The sequence below is a fragment of the Odocoileus virginianus genome, chromosome 21 (genome assembly GCF_023699985.2).
Source record: "Odocoileus virginianus isolate 20LAN1187 ecotype Illinois chromosome 21, Ovbor_1.2, whole genome shotgun sequence".
In the NCBI taxonomy this organism is placed as follows: domain Eukaryota; kingdom Metazoa; phylum Chordata; class Mammalia; order Artiodactyla; family Cervidae; genus Odocoileus; species Odocoileus virginianus.
The window spans coordinates 40,717,482-40,733,762 of record NC_069694.1 but is presented as its reverse complement, the minus strand read 5'-3'; positions in this window follow the sequence as shown (position 1 = coordinate 40,733,762).

Genomic DNA, 16,281 nt, shown 5'->3' with positions numbered 1-16,281 from the left:
CCCTTGAGGAGGAACTAAAATTCTTTGACTTTGTTTTATGACTAAACTATTATTAATTTTTCTTGCTTGACTGCTTCCCTTTGTTTCTATATTTTTTTCACTTCTCTGGTTAAATTTGCTCTTTGAAACCTGAGGAAGGCCTAGGAGGCTAAAGTTTCTCTACAAATAAGAGGTGGGGGACATGGGAAGGGGATACGGGAAGCCTATCCCTGGGAAGGCTTGCAGGGTCCTGCTTAGAGTCAAGATCTTATTCATCTTATAACCTAAAGATAGCTGTTTTTATATAGTATTCTATGTATGCATATAAAATTCATTTGCCCATTTACTATTAATGGACATATGGTTTATATCTAATTGTGGATTGAAACAAATGTTACTGTTATGAACATTCTTGTACATAGTTCTTGGTACCCTGTGCATGCATTTCTGTTGCATATATTTCTAGTAGTAGAATTTCTGAGTAACAGGATTTCTGTAGTTTCAGTTAAGTTGATGATGAACTGTTTTACTCCCCGTAGTAGAGAGTCTCATAGGCTTTCCAACACTTGGCATTGTCACTAGACTTTTTCCCCCAGTATCTAATAATGGGAGCATAAGGATATCACTTTGTGGTTTTTAACTAGTATTGATATCCTTATCAGTGGGGTTGTATACTAGCTATTTGAATAAGCTCTGACAAATTGCTTGTTCAATCTCAAGAGTGTTTTTTCCTACTGAATAGTTTCTCTTTTGGCTTTCAGAAAATTTTTAAAAGATATAAATTCAAGATATGAGTCCTCTTTTGAATCTATGTGTTGCAAATACAGGGGTCTATGGTTTGCCGTTTTGCTCTGTTAGGGGTGACATTTGACAAATAACTTTGATACAATCAGATTGATCAGTATTATCTGTGGTTCAGGATCTTTGTGTCTTCTTTAAGAAGTCTTTCCTAAAGTTAAGAGTGTAAAGATATTCTCTTATTAATTTTTAGAAATTGTCTTTTGTCTTTCACACTTAACTACATAATCCAACTGTAATTGATTTCTGTGTTTGGTGTGAGGTAAGAGTCTAGTTACATTTTAGTTCCATAGCCACGTATATGGCTATCTAATTGTTTCAGGACCATTTTCTGGGAAAACGTGTTCTTTCTCCACTATTGTGAAGTGCTTTGCTGTTTAGTTGCTAAGTCATGTCTGACTCTTTGTGATCCCATTGACTGTAACATGCCAGGATCCTCTGTCCACGAAATTTCCCAGGCAAGCATACTGGAGTGGGTTGTCATTTCCTTCTCTAGAAGATCTTCCTGACCCAGGGATTGAAATTGCGCCTTCTGCGTTGGCAAGTGAATTCTTTACCACTGAGCCATCAGGGAAGACTTGTGAAGTGCTAGATTTGCAGAAATCACATGGCCATTTGTGAAGAATTTCTTTCTAGGGTTTCTATTCTTTTGAGCTATTGTTTTTATTCTTATGCCAATACCTTACTGTTTTAATTACTGTATCTAATATTCAATGGAGCAAATCCTCCCATCCATTTCTTCTTCTTTAGAAATGTCTTGGCTAAACTTGGGCTTCCCTGGTGGTTCAGGTAGCAAAGAATCTGCCTGCAATTCAGGAGACTTGGGTTCAATCCTTGGCTCAGGAAGATCCCCTGGAGAAGGGAATGGCTACCCATGCCAGTATTCTGCCTGGAAAATTCCATGGACAGAGGAACCTGGTGGGCTACAGTCCTTGGGGTTGCAAAGAGCTTAGCCCTTCACCTTTTTACATTTCTGTGTATGCTTTACTACTGGTTTGTAACATTCCACATACACAGTATTAAAAGTTTTACAGAATTATTTTAAATCTATATATCAAATTGGACATTTGAGCCTTTGGTTCATATTCATGGTATATTTTCTCATTAATTGAGACCTTTCTTTCAGTAACATTTTATAATTTTCTGGGTTGAGAGTTTCCCTGTGTTTTATTAGGTTTATGATATCCATACACGTATCATCTGCAGTTGGTACCATGGCATACCACCCAGCTTCTCCCTCTGGGACCGGAGCACTTGTTCCTTGGCTGCTGAGGATGTTAGAGATTGACAGCACTCAGCTGAGTCTCCCTGAAGCCTGCTCACCCAAGACATTTATGAATTTTTATGTTCTTTTCCAAGAATCAGTTATTGGCTATGCTTATCTTTATTTTGTCTTTTTATTTTATTGTTTAATTTGTACTCTTTCCAGTGTTTGAAAGTTATCTATCTATATTTTTACCCTTTTCCTTTTCAAGTTTCTCTAAGTCTCTGAAAAGCATCACATAACTGAGATTTTTGCAGAAATTTAGGTTTAAATCTGCAACTAATCTAATTTATTTCTAGCTCTCATATTTATTTTACTTGTTTTATTTTGGCATGAAATTTTTTTTTAAAATCAGGTTTATAGAGACATATATATATGGCCAAACTGTACAATTTAAAATTTGAGTTTGGTGCATTTTGACAAGTGAATATTAATTATACCACCATATAATTGCAATATATTAATCTTACCACAATTAAGATATAGCACATTTCCATCATACCTAGAAGATGCCTATTGCCCCACTGCCATACATCCCTTCTTTAGTCTCCCAGAATCTGATAACTAATTATCTGATTTCTGTCCCTAAGACTTTGTGTTTTGCATTTTTTTGAATGTCATATACATGGAATCATATATCACATGACTTTTTGTCTCTGGCTTCCTTTGCTTACCTTGCTTTCAATATTCGTCGATGTTGTTGTGTGTATCACTAGTTAGTTCTTTCTTGAGGAGTAGTATTGCACTGTATGGACACATCACAATTGTTTCATCCTTTTTCCAATTCATGGGCATTTGAGTACTTTTCAGTTCTGGGCCATTATGAATAAAATGGTTATAAACATTAGCAGACAGGTCATTTTTGTTGATCTATATAGCTTACTCCTTGGATGGAAAGTTATGACCAACCTAGATAGCATATTAAAAAGCAGAGACGTTACTTTACCAACAAAGGTCCGTCTAGTCAAGGTTATGGTTTTTCCAGTGGTCATGTATGGATTTGACAGTTGGACTGTGAAGAAAGCTGAGCACCGAAGAATTGATGCTTTTGAACTGTGGTGTTGGAGAAGACTCTTGAGAGTCCCTTGGACTGCAAGGAGATCCAATCAGTCCATCCTAAAGGACATCAGTCCTGGGAGTTCATTGGAAGGACTGATGCTGAAGCTGAAACTCCAATACTTTGGCCACCTCATGCGAAGAGCTGACACATTTATTTATTTTTTTTTTTTGAGCTGACTCATTTGAAAAGACCGTGATGCTGGGAGGGATTGGGGGCAGGAGGAGAAGGGGACGATGGAGGATGAGATGGCTGGATGGCATCACTGACTGGATGGACATGAGTTTGAGTAAATTCCGGGAGTTGGTGATGGACAGGGAGGCCTGGCATGCTGCGATTCATGGTGTCGCAAAGAGTCAGACATGACTGAGTGACTGAACTGAACTGAACTGAACTGATAGTTTAAGTAAACGTAGGTGAATCTGCATAAGCAGAATTTGTGTAGCATACAATAAGGGTAAATTTAATTTATTATGAAAATTCCAAAATTCCAAATTATTAACAAAATTTGAAAACATAGCATTTTACTTATACCACCAGTTTATGAGCATTTCAGTTGCTTTGCATTCTCGGTTTCTCTTGGTATTGTCAGTTTTGGAAAAAAATTTACTCATCAAGTAGGTATGAGGTGGTGTCTAATTGTGGTTTTGATTTCCATTTCTCTAGTGACTAAGAGCCCTTTCCAGCTAATTCCTTGGAAGAGGGATCAACACCCGGCCAGTGCTACCACTCTTTGTTGCTTCACCACCCAGCTGTCCCATGGCACAGGGCACCCCCACCCCCAGGATGATCAAATAGGCCATCATATGTCTAGCATATGAGAGACGCTCCCTAAGCTGGGGTAATAGGAGCAGGGACATTACACAGACATTTTTCTATTTATCTTCCAATAACACAGGTATTTCTATTTTACAGATGAGGAAGTTGAGGGTCATCAAGTTTATGTAATTTTCCCAAACTTATAAAGCCGGTAAGCAGAAATGCCAGAATTTAAGTTTGGGTTTTTTGTGGTTCCAAAGCTAATGCTTGAATTTACTCTTAAATTTATAGCTGATATATAAAAGGACCCTCAGGGTCCTTTTCTCTAGACTTCATAACATCTCTTTTTAAATCCTTATTTTCCAAAATTTTCATCAAATTCAAGGTTCTGTTGAATCATCCCCCCTCCCCCAACCCCAACTCTGTATGTTGCTCCATGTTTCCACACTATAGTGTTGAATGAATAAATCCAAATTTGCTCCTTGGTGACAATTACTGTCACCATTACGTCAAGCTATTCTGGTTGAACCTATTGACTCTGAGTAAATGGAACCTGGGACTGTTGGCAGAGGTTGGCATAGCCTGTTATGATGCAGTTTAATGCACCCTGGGGGTTCATGGATGGATAAGCTAATACCTAAGTAGGCTAGCTACACTTCATGGCCTGTCCTTCCTAAAAGAGATGCTGAATGTACTGTATTTCAGTAATGTACATTCTGTAGTAGTTTAACACTTAGCCCTCACATACTGCTGTTCAATCATCAGTATTCTAGACAAACATAATTCAATTTAGACAGTTGTTGCTACCTATGGTCAATCCATACCACTGTAAATTAATAGTGGTGGCCGGTGCATGGTTTTATTCACTGCCCGTTACAATTTACTCATGAGTTTTATTAAGGATATGAGGACTTTTTTGTTTCCTTTCTACTTAATATCACAGTTAGCTTTATTACTTTTAGCAAGAGTTAAATAGTCATATTATATGGTATATGTTGAGCTTTTTTGCTGTTCTTTGATAATTTGTCCATAGTAGATCACTTTTAATGAAACTTATTTAATCATACAGACAATACCTTGAGGGGAAAAAAGTAGGAGATAGTTTATAACATATGCATATTTTGGCATATACTATTAGCAACAGATGAGGTTGCATTTATTGAATTTAAAACTGAAGGGCATGCTGTTCCAATGCTAAACTTTGTAGATCAGAGAACTTTGAACATAATTCTCATTACTTGTTCAGCTTTTAAGATACAGACAGTAAGGTTGGATTATAAATGAAAGGGACTAATATTAAAAATTTTGAATGCGCTGTTCTCCTTTGCTTTCTTGAGACCTCTGACCTAACTTGCTTTAACATCAAATTACCTGGAGAATGGGAGTGGGTAGGTGGGCAGAGATTATAACTTGTTAGGAAGGAACACTGAGGAGAGACCAAGAGATTGTTGAGCCTCCATTATGCCATCATAAGATCATCCAGCAGGACTGTAGTTCTAGCCTTCTGCCTTGAGAGAGAACTTTCCCAGATTCCTCAATCTCCTCTTCAGCATTGCCACAACCAAGCATGGAGGATTCAGTCCCTTGAGCTCTCCTGTGGCATAGAGAAGATGTAACATCTGCCATTAGGTTTGACCGGAGTCTGGAAGAGGATATTAATGAAGAAGGAAATAAAAACCTTCCTCTTTTTTTTATCCCCAAAGATTTGTGAGAAGGAAAGAAAAGTGTTAACTTACTAAATAGCATTTATGCTTTCGGGTCTATGTCCCTCTGTGTATGAGCTTCCCAGGTGGTTCTAGGGATAAAGAAACTGCCTGCCAACGCAGGAGACACAAGAGTTGGGGGTTCCATCCCTGGGTCGGGAAGGTCCCTTGGAGGAGAAAATGGAAACCCAATCCAGTCTTCTTTCCCGGAGAATTCCATGGACAGAGGAGCCTGGTGGGCTACAGCCCATGAGGTTTTGAAGAGTCAGACAGGACTGAGCGACTGAGCGACTGAGCACACACAACTTCTATGTATATGAATGTATCAGTTCATTTAGTCCTCACAATGACACTGTGAAGTACTGAGGCCAATTACTATTTTATCCCCGTTTTATTGGAGAGGAAGCTGGTACACAGAGCCAGTCAACAGCTCACCACAGATCACGCATCTAATGAAAGTCACAGTGGCACTGGGTTGTCTGCACCATCAGCTCCTAAGTCGTCGGGTTATTGAGGATAATGCTGAAGGCAAAGAGGGCTGGCAGCAGTTTTTCTCCCTGCTCCCTATCCAGGGATAGGAAATTACCTCTGAGCTTCTTATCGCATCAAACTTGGGCCTGGCTGAAGCTACACAGCCTGATCGTCAGAATAGGGAGCTCTTTCAGTATGACGGTCCTGAGCTGCCTTTAGGGACCTGCAGTGAGAAACTAACCCGAGAGCCAGCCAGAGGCCCACCAAGTGATTCTTCAGGTGGTGTGAGGCTGGGACCACCTGAACCATGGACCGAAAGGCGGCTTTAGGCCTCTTGCAGGAAACTGTGGCCAGTGGGAGTGGGGTTGAGACAGGGTTGATTAACCAGGATAGAGTGCTGGGCACTGTCAAAGCTGGGGGAGACTGAAGCAGAGTCCTGCTAACACAGAGTGGAGCTATGCAGCCTAGCAGCAGGGCAAACGGCACCCAGGAGCCAGGGGTGTTGCCATGGAGACCTGGGGAAGCAAAGAACATTGTACTGAAGACTCTGATTAGTTTTCCAGGAGGACTCAGAAGCTTTATTCCCACCCCCAACACCCACCACCATGCTCCACATGTCATCACAGAAGGAAGTGCAGGGAGCTGGGCTAGCTTAGGGACTAAATGATATTTTTTGAAACACTGCATATTTTAAAGGGGAAGCCAACACTGTTTGATGAGATTAAGTTTTAACTGAATTTAATTAATTTGTTGTCTAGTTAACGGAGTAGGGAGGGAACCAAAACAGAGGACCATATTCGGTAGAGAACCTAAAAGAACTTTCATTTTCTCTTCATATCTGAGTTATAGAGGGGGTTAAATTTCATAAACCTGCTACAAAATTCAGCTAATAAAAAAAAAGAAACAAAAAAATTCACTGTCAACTGTGTAGGCAATGGAAACAGCACACATAAAATAATCAGAAAAATTAAAGGGAGAAGTTGGAATTACAGAAAGAGGACAGCAGGATAATAATAACCTTCCTGATGGTAGCCAGTTATAGTAAAACCTCCTTTGACAAAGAAAAATTTGCAAGGCATTTAATTTCTATGCTACCTTACCGTGACAGAAATGTACATGGTTGTAAAAAACAAAAACAAAAACAAAAATCTAAATACTGTGAGTAGGATGGGAAAAAATGGAAATTATAGGGAAAGAACCACAATTTCAGTATCTCAATAGGTTGTTCCAGGGCCACCCACACCTTTCTTTGTCAGACTGCATGGTTTTTCCTTGCTGTTGCACTTCTGGGACTGGTCCAGAGGGCGGTGGGTGGAAGCATCTCTGCACCCTTCTCCGTGCTCTCCCCCCTCTCACTTCATTCTGCCTGTCTGCGCCCACCGCCTCACTTTGTCCAGGCCCTCATTTGCTCTCACTTGGGCCATTGTGCAGGTTTCCTAATTGATTTTGCTTCCTACAACCTTTCCCTTCTCAATTTAGCCTGTAAAACTTTTCCAGAGTCATCTTACAGAAGCTGATTTTCATGGCATCTCAGAATCTATAAAAATCCCTGCAAAGAGCTCTCATTTGGTGGCTGAATGGGGTCCTCTCTCCAAAATGCAAGGTGCTTCCCAAGACCGCAGCAACACAAAACTGTGGCAACTCTGCGGCCCAAGGTTGCAGTATTTTCTTGGAAGCCTTATAGGTACTACAAAGCTCCTAGAGGATCTATAGTTTTGATCATTCAGTAATCATACACATAGATGATCAAGTATTCATTGGAAGGACTGATGTTGAAGATAAAGCTCCAATACTCTGGCCACCTGATGTGAAGAACTGACTCATTAGAAAAGACCCTGATGCTGGGAGGGATTGAAGGCAGGAGGAGGAGGGGACGACAGAGAATGAGACAGTTGGATGGCATCACTTACTTGATGGACATGAGTTTGGGCAAGCTCCTAGAGTTGGTGATGGACAGGAAAGCCTTCTGTGCTGCAGTCCAGAGAGTTAGACACGGCTAAGCAACTGAACTGAACTGAGATGGTCAAATAAATAGGTGGGGAAAGTAAAAAAAAAAAAAAAAAAAAAAAAAAAGAATATAACCATGTGATCAGGTGAGGCAGAAGCAAGAGGAACCTAGAAGAACCATGTTATTATTAAAGAGGAGGTCTTCTGAGGTTTCTGGAAGGGACCCAAACAAGAAATCTAGCTCATTTGGAAGGCCACGGAAACACACAAGGGATAATGATATGGACGGTATCTTACTCATTCTTCACTTTTTGTAAGACAAATGGGAATATTGTGTTGTGAGTAGAAAGCTGTAAACTCATACCACCCACACCTCTGTTACACTTGACCACCATTTTGGGGGGCCATTTCAGAGATCAACTGACTATCTATTTATATTCTATCTGTTCTTTATCTTATGTCTGTTCTTCAGGTAATTTGTTTGCCAGCCTGTGGCAATTTATTTATGTTTGTGGGACCCACTTGGTTGAATTAATATGTATGTAGACTCCAAATACCTCTAGTTTTCATGCTTTGGAACAACAGTCAGATAAATCATTTAATCAAGAGATGAGGATTGAATAGTCAGGGTCTTTCACAAAAGGACTCCCAGAGCCTATCTCCTTTTATTTGCACATTTTCTCTCTTGTATCTTTCAGCTGACCAGACATTCGGTTTTGTGGCCACAGTTACTATCTCTCAAACATAAGCTATTTTTCCTATTTGCTCTTTATGTCAGTTACCAAAGGCTGTATTGATAGAATCAATATGTTTGTTTAGATATCAGAGAGCCTTAGACTTTTAGAGCTGAAAAGTATGTTAGCAATCACCTGGTTCAAAGATTTACTGAACTTTTAATTGTTTTCCTTCTTTTACTGTTTGTCACAACCAAAGACTCTTCCATCTCTGTAATAACTGGCCAGTTTGGCCCAAGTGAACTACATGAAAAAAATTTCAAGTTGTCAATTATAATTCACACGTAGTAAACAGTAAGCAGAAAAAGAGCCCTTTGAAAGTGAAATCTTAATTCAGTAGACACTTTATTAACATGTTCATCTAAAGTTGGTGATGAGTTAAGTACAGACCGATAATTGCGGAGGTGATTGAATTCTTGGTTTGTACTTAATTATAGAGGGAACATTAATCTTCATCAAAAAATGTACTTAAGCCTCATAAAAATGCAGAGAAAGAAACTCTATCCCAATGGCCCATGACTACTACCGTAAATATGGATTCCTACATTCTTGATTCAGGGACGTTCTCACTCTTTGTAAAATGTAAGCAATATAATCAAAAGATTAGAATTATATAACAGAGACACAAATAATTTTTCAGCATTTATATGTGCAGAGAGAAGTATGATCATGTTCAATTCATTCTTTCAAAGTATTCTCCTAAGGATATTGAATTTACTCTCTTGGTAGGGGAAAGACTTGCTGAAAGATAGTGTTTTATAAATATTTATAGCAACAGTTTAATTCTACAGTGGAGATTTCAGAGGGATGGCATGACTTTCTAGGTCATCCAAATAAATGTACAGAAGAAACGGTTTTTTTCTTGAACTATAGATCCTGAAACAAATGACTTTTATATGATTCTAGATTTTTATATTTGAACAAGATGACAGAAATCATGTAGTACAGATGTATTATCCTGCAGTTGGAGACCCAAACACTAATTTGCTGCACTGTCAGATATATCTTGGTGAGATATTTTAAATAGAGACCTCCAGGTTTTAGTCCCAGTTATTCTTAGTATGTTTGGAGTGGGGCCAGTAGTATCAAATTAAAAAAAAAGAAAAAAGATTCTCAGGTGATTCTGATGGACAGAACTGTAAAGTACTAAATTAGTGTAACCTCTCACCCAGTATCTCCATTCACCAAAATATCTGTATAGGGAAAAATGCATCATCTCTAGGATTACCAACTTGAATGGCTATAATGCTCAAAAAATCATAGTTACATTAAATACAATTTTAATTTTCTTTAACCTACTGTGCCCATAACCAAATTTGGTTTCTAGTTTTGCTTTCTATATAGTAAGGTAAAACAAATCCATAACAAATCCATATATTCTTCCTCATTGCAATTTTTTGCAGTTTTTCCTACATTTTTTTCTGAAGGTTACCTATCCATAATTTGGTCAAATGTTCCCTTAAAAAGTGATTTACAGATCTTCTACATCCATGTCATATTCTAATATGTCAAAGTTCCCTTTTTAATATCTAGAATTCAAAATCTAAATTCATTGTCCATTCAAGTTTAGAAATGTGGCTATCTTTTGTATGTATGTGCGTATGTGTGTTTTTATACAAGCGAAAGATTTAGGAAAGTTAGCTGATTAAATTTTTGTGTGATCTGTGTAGTAGGTTCCTTTTATTTGTATATAGAGTTAAAAAGTTGGAGCACAGGAGGTAACTCTTAACATAGGAATCATAATTTCATATATGGACATGGGACTGGCAGGTGAAAAATAAATGAGAAAATTAGACCAGTTGTAAATAATTGGGAGTGTTAGTGTCTATAGCAAGCTGGAGAGAGCATTTTCCACCTAAGGGCTTTAACATTTTTAAAAAACTAAAAAAAAAAAAATAAGGCCTTTCCAAAAATTGGAAACAAACTCTACCAAATCAGAATCTTATCAGTGGGCCAAATGTAGTAAAAAATGACATCATTTTCAGTTCCTGTTTCTGGGTCAAAAAGCTGAGAGTCTTGGAACATGTTTCCATAGATTCTTAGGTTTTTGTTGATATTTTAAAAGAGATTTAGGAATAAGAGAGTGCCCTTTAACCATAAGTCCTTTGAGAGCTCCAGTTTTTGAAGACATGCTAGCAAGTTTAGTTTGCCATACGTAGGGAGAATATGTTACACAAGCACATCACTCTGACACTCACTTTCTCTTCAATTATGCAAATCTTGCTGTATAGAACAAAGAATAAGAAAGACAGAAAGAGTAAGAAAGAAAGAGTTTCTTCTGCGTGATTTCTCTAGTAGTCATCAACCCAGAGTGTAATTGAACATGTTTCCATGTTTCCAGCACTTGTATACCTACATTCATTTTTGCATTTATTCTTCCCTTATTTCCCAACTCATAAACTGAGATTTCTCTTAGGCAAGTAGCTTTTAAAAAATTCTTCTATAGTCTTTCCATAATGGATCCCGTGGTGTTGTATCACAGGCTCTTAATGTTTTCTGCCTGTGTGTGTGCCAAGCTGTGTAAGCCGTGTCTGACTCTTTGCAGCCCACCAGCCTCCTCTGTCCATGGGATTCTCCAGGCAAGAATACTGGAATGGATTGATGTGCCCTCCTCCAGGAATACTGTCTGCTTATTGAATTCTAAATTGATTTGTGAATTCTATGATGATGGTCTTTATGCCTTTACATTAGAGTACAGGTATTGCAGCTCTAGATTTTTCTTCAACCTTGTATTTGCTATGGTCTGCTCTTTCTTCTACAGTTTTTACAAGCCCTTCTTGGGATGGATTACAGAAAGTTGAAATACCTCTTCCAGAGTGCTTGTTTATACTTTCCCAAGTAAACCCATATTCTTGTTTGATGACATTTTTTTTTTCTCACATAACTGGCTGTTATTTTCAGTATTGAATTTAGTCTCAAAAACATTTCTGAGTAAATTGTTATTAAGGCCTTCACCATTATTAACTTTTAAGTTCTTCTGATCTTAACTTTTACCTTTAGGGTGTAACAGTAATTTTTGAGCTTATTAAACTATGAGGCCCTTTATTAGAAAAGTAAGTCTTGTTAAGTTGGTGTTATAGCAACTATAGCTTCTTAAGCTGTTTTTTCTTTTACAAATCCATTGTCTCTGGCCAAAGCTGCTTCTGAAGGATTCTTATGTGTATTTCTGACTAATTAATTATAATTGTATATTCCTAAAATTTCCTCAACTGCTCCTATTTGATTGGGGCTTTCTATCAATGAAGTCTGCACTATTATGTACATGGCAACTATAGTAACTCCAAATCTGTTGCAGAGAAATCGGCAACACTTAATACAGGAGAAATTAGACAGGTGTGTTGGCAATTGGAGGAAGCACAAAGCTTGTATTAACAGAGCTGTTGATGCACTTTCTTATCTCAGTTGTGGCAGTAATTACAGCAAGGCAGCCTTTGATTTAAGGCAAAGCCCTAATTCAAAACTTTCTCTTCTTTAGCTGTGGGGATATTTATTTTGGTGCCTGCTGTAAAGGATTTGAGACCATACAGAGCTTGACAAAATCTGGTTTCAAAGCCTTAAAAAAATAAGGTGAAAGCTACCTGGTGATTTTGTGTATGAGAACCTAGAGGGTGGCTCCATGCTGGCCTTTTTTGTTCCAGTAATCAGTGTAGTAATGGGATCATGACAAGTAGCTTTCAAAACTCTTCACTTCCTGACCCCTCTTTGCACACTTAAGAAAGGGCACAGTTGCCTCAATTACTTGTTTTTGTTGCACTCAAGAAAATTAATGGTAACAATTTAAATCTTTTAGGAAACATTTTCCATCTTGGAATATTAGATTATGGAGTGAGTGAAAGCTAAAGAGAGGCATGAAGTATAGTCTCAGTTCAGTTCAGTTCAGTTGCTCACTTGTGTCGGACTCTTTGTGACTGCATGGACTGCAGCATGCCAGGCTTGCCTGTCCATCACCAACTCCTGGAGTTTACTCAAACCCATGCCTATTGAGTTGATGATGCCATCTAACCATTTCATCCTCTGTCTTCCCCTTCTCCTCCCACCTTCAATCTTTCCCAGCATCGGGGTCTTTTCAAATGAGTTGTCTTTTCAAAATAGTTGTCTACAAGACACTTATAATTTATTTTGGAAAAAATTGGGAAAAAATGGCTATTTTTTATGCCATTTCATCTATATAAACATCTGTGATTAATATCTCTTGAGGAAAGCTGTAATAATTTCTAATGTAAATGAGTTTCAAGGATGGGAATTTATCTATCAACTTTAGCATAAGCTGTTTGACTTAGCTGGTTTACTTTTTTTTTTTTTTTTTTTTAAATTTTTATTAGTTGGAGGCTAATTACTTTACATCATTACAGTAGTTTTTGTTATACATTGATATGAATTAGCCATGGATTTACATGTATTCCCCATCCCAGTCCCCCCTCCCACCTCCCTCTCCACCCGATCCCTCTGGGTCTTCCCAGTGCACCAGGCCCGAGCACTTGTCTCATGTACCCAACCTGAGCTGGTTATCCGTTTCACCCTAGATAATACACATGTTTCAATGCTGTTCTCCTGAAACATCCCACCCTCGCCTTCTCCCAGAGTCCACAAGTCTGTTCCATACATCTGAGTCTCTTTTTCTGTTTTGCATATAGGGTTATCGTTACCATCTTTCTAAAGTCCATATATATGTGTTAGTATACTGTAATGGTCTTTATCTTTCTGGCTTACTTCGCTCTGTATAATGGGCTCCAGTTTCATCCATCTCATTAGAAGTGATTCAAATGAATTCTTTTTAATGGCTGAGTAATATTCCATGGTGTATATGTACCACAGCTTCCTCATCCATTCGTCTGCTGATGGGCATCTGGGTTGCTTCCATGTCCTGGCTATTATAAACAGTGCTGCGATGAACATTGGGGTGCATGTGGCTCTTTCAGATCTGGTTTCCTTGGTGTGTATGCCCAGAAGTGGGATTGCTGGGTCATATGGCAGTTCTATTTCCAGCTTTTTAAGAAATCTCCACACTGTTTTCCATAGTGGCTGTACTAATTTGCATTCCCACCAACAGTGTAAGAGGGTTCCCTTTTCTCCACACCCTCTCCAGCATTTATTGCTTGTAGACTTTTGGATAGCAGCCATCCTGACTGGCGTATAATGGTACCTCATTGTGGTTTTGATTTGCATTTCTCTGATAATGAGTGATGTTGAGCATCTTTTCATGTGTTTGTTAGCCATCTGTATGTCTTCCTTGGAGAAATGTCTGGTTTACTTTTGTTGAGAGTTAGTCACTCAGTGATGTTTGACTTTTTGTGACCCCATGGACTGTAGCGCACCAGTCTCCTCTGTCCAAGGGATTATCCAGCAAGAATACTGGAGTAGGTAGCCATTCCCTTCTCCAGGGGATCTTCCTGACCCAGGGATTGAACCCAGGTCTCCTGCATTAGCAGACTGATTCTTTACCAAAGAGCCACATGGGAAACCCTAACTTGGTTAAGTGTATCATAAAGGACTGGTCTGATTTGGAGGAAGTAGTGAGATGGGGAGGTGACCAGTTGCAATCTAGTCCCAATTTTGTCATTGTCTAGCTATGTGATATTGGGCAAATCAATCAAATCTTTGCATCTCAGAGTCTGTTGTTTGGTCTCTGAGTTATGTCTGACTCCACGGACTGTAGCCCACCAGGTTTCTCTATCCATGGGATCTCCCAGGCAAAAATACTGGAGTGGGTTGCCTTTTCCTTCTCCAGGGAACTTTTCCCACCCAAGGATGGAACCTGCTTCTTCTGCATTAGCAGGCAGATTCTTTATCAATGAGTCACCTGGGAAGCACATCTCAGAGTTTAGAATTATCAAGTAATGAGTGGAGAGTTAGATTATACCTGATTTAATTTCCTTTCTCAGTTCTTTGATTTTGCAGACTTGGGAGAAGATGGTTGAAGGCTTGGGTGACTATACTCAGCACTTCTGTGATTGCTTGGAAAATTCTGAGGGGGGCTCCATGGCCCCTATTTTTTTTTTTTGTAAGTTTTTTTTTTTTTTTTTTTACATTGCAGTGGTTTTTGTCATACATTAAAATGAATTAGCCATGGATTTACATGTATTCCCCATCCCGGTCCCCCCTCCCACCTCCCTCTCCACCCGATCCCTCTGGGTCTTCCCAGTGCACCAGGTCCGAGCACTTGTCTCATGCATCCAACCTGGGCTGGTGATCTGTTTCACCCTAGATAATATACATGTTTCGATGCTGTTCTCTTGAAACATCCCACCCTTGCCTTCTCCCACAGAGTCCACAAGTCTGTTCTATACATCTGAGTCTCTTTTTCTGTTTTGCATATAGGGTTATCGTTACCATCTTTCTAAATTCCATATATATGTGTTAGTATACTGTAATGGTCTTTATCTTTCTGCATGGCCCCCATTTTTGGTAGTTCTCTTTAGAAAATGTGGTACACAGCATCTTATTTTCAGTTCTAGGATTTAGTTGCAATTCAAGGACAAAAGGGAAAGTTCTAGCCATCAATTTGCTACAAGTCTTGTATTTAAGGAATCTGGCTACATTTAGAGAGAATTTCTTCAGTTTTTTGCAGTCCATATAGAGAGAGACTCAGATTGCAGTTTTAGCTATCAAAGGAGACAAGAGTTTAGAACTTAATGGTGAAATTACTTTGAGGAGATAAACTTAGCCAAAAGCTTGAAAGCTCTTTAAAAGGTTAAGCTTAGTTGTTCATCCCTTGCAAACATGTTGCTTCAACAGACTATCTTCTAGTAGAATCCAGGGATTAACTGGGTAAAAAATAAAAAAGTTTTTGGTTTCATAATTCTTTAGCAATATGGAACATGCAACTTTCTGCTTATAAACTTTAAGTTTATTTCCTTAGAACTATTTTCCACCTTTGATCTCTGTGGTATTTCAAAATTTCCCACAGCATATGCCATGAGGAAAGAAAGAATAAATGGCCAGTTTGTTAGAGGATTTATTTTTATAAATATTATGGTATAAATTTCTATAATTAATGAATGCTTAGAAGAAAGCATACTCCTATTTAAAATCACTCACCTCCCCCAATACTCATATCCCTTTCCCTATTTTATTTCTTTTCTTGGAAATTAGTCTAGCATACTATACCATTTGTTTTTTTATTTTGCTACCCTCTGTCTGTCCCCATTAGAACGTGTTTCATGAGGCCAAGGAATATGCTTTGTTCATTGTGTAACCCTATGCCTTAGAAAGGATTAATAAATATCAATGAATGAAAACACTGAATGAATAAATGAGTAACACATTTTTAATAACTCATATGTCTGAATATCTAGAAAACATATACTTACTATTAAGTCCAAGAAGCATGCAATAACATTTTAACCATATTATCACAGTCTACGTTGGATTACCTTTAAAATGGGATATCTTGGTATGAGAAAAAACTTCTAATGTAGGAATTTTCTATGGTTTCCTTATGATCATAATCTAGGTCTTTAACTTCCCCCTGAGTTTCATGGAAGCTAAGGCAGGAATAGAAAATCTTGTTTTTCAGTTCTTAATGATGTCAATGGTAAAGAAAGAAAGGATGAAACTATCCTAGAAAAA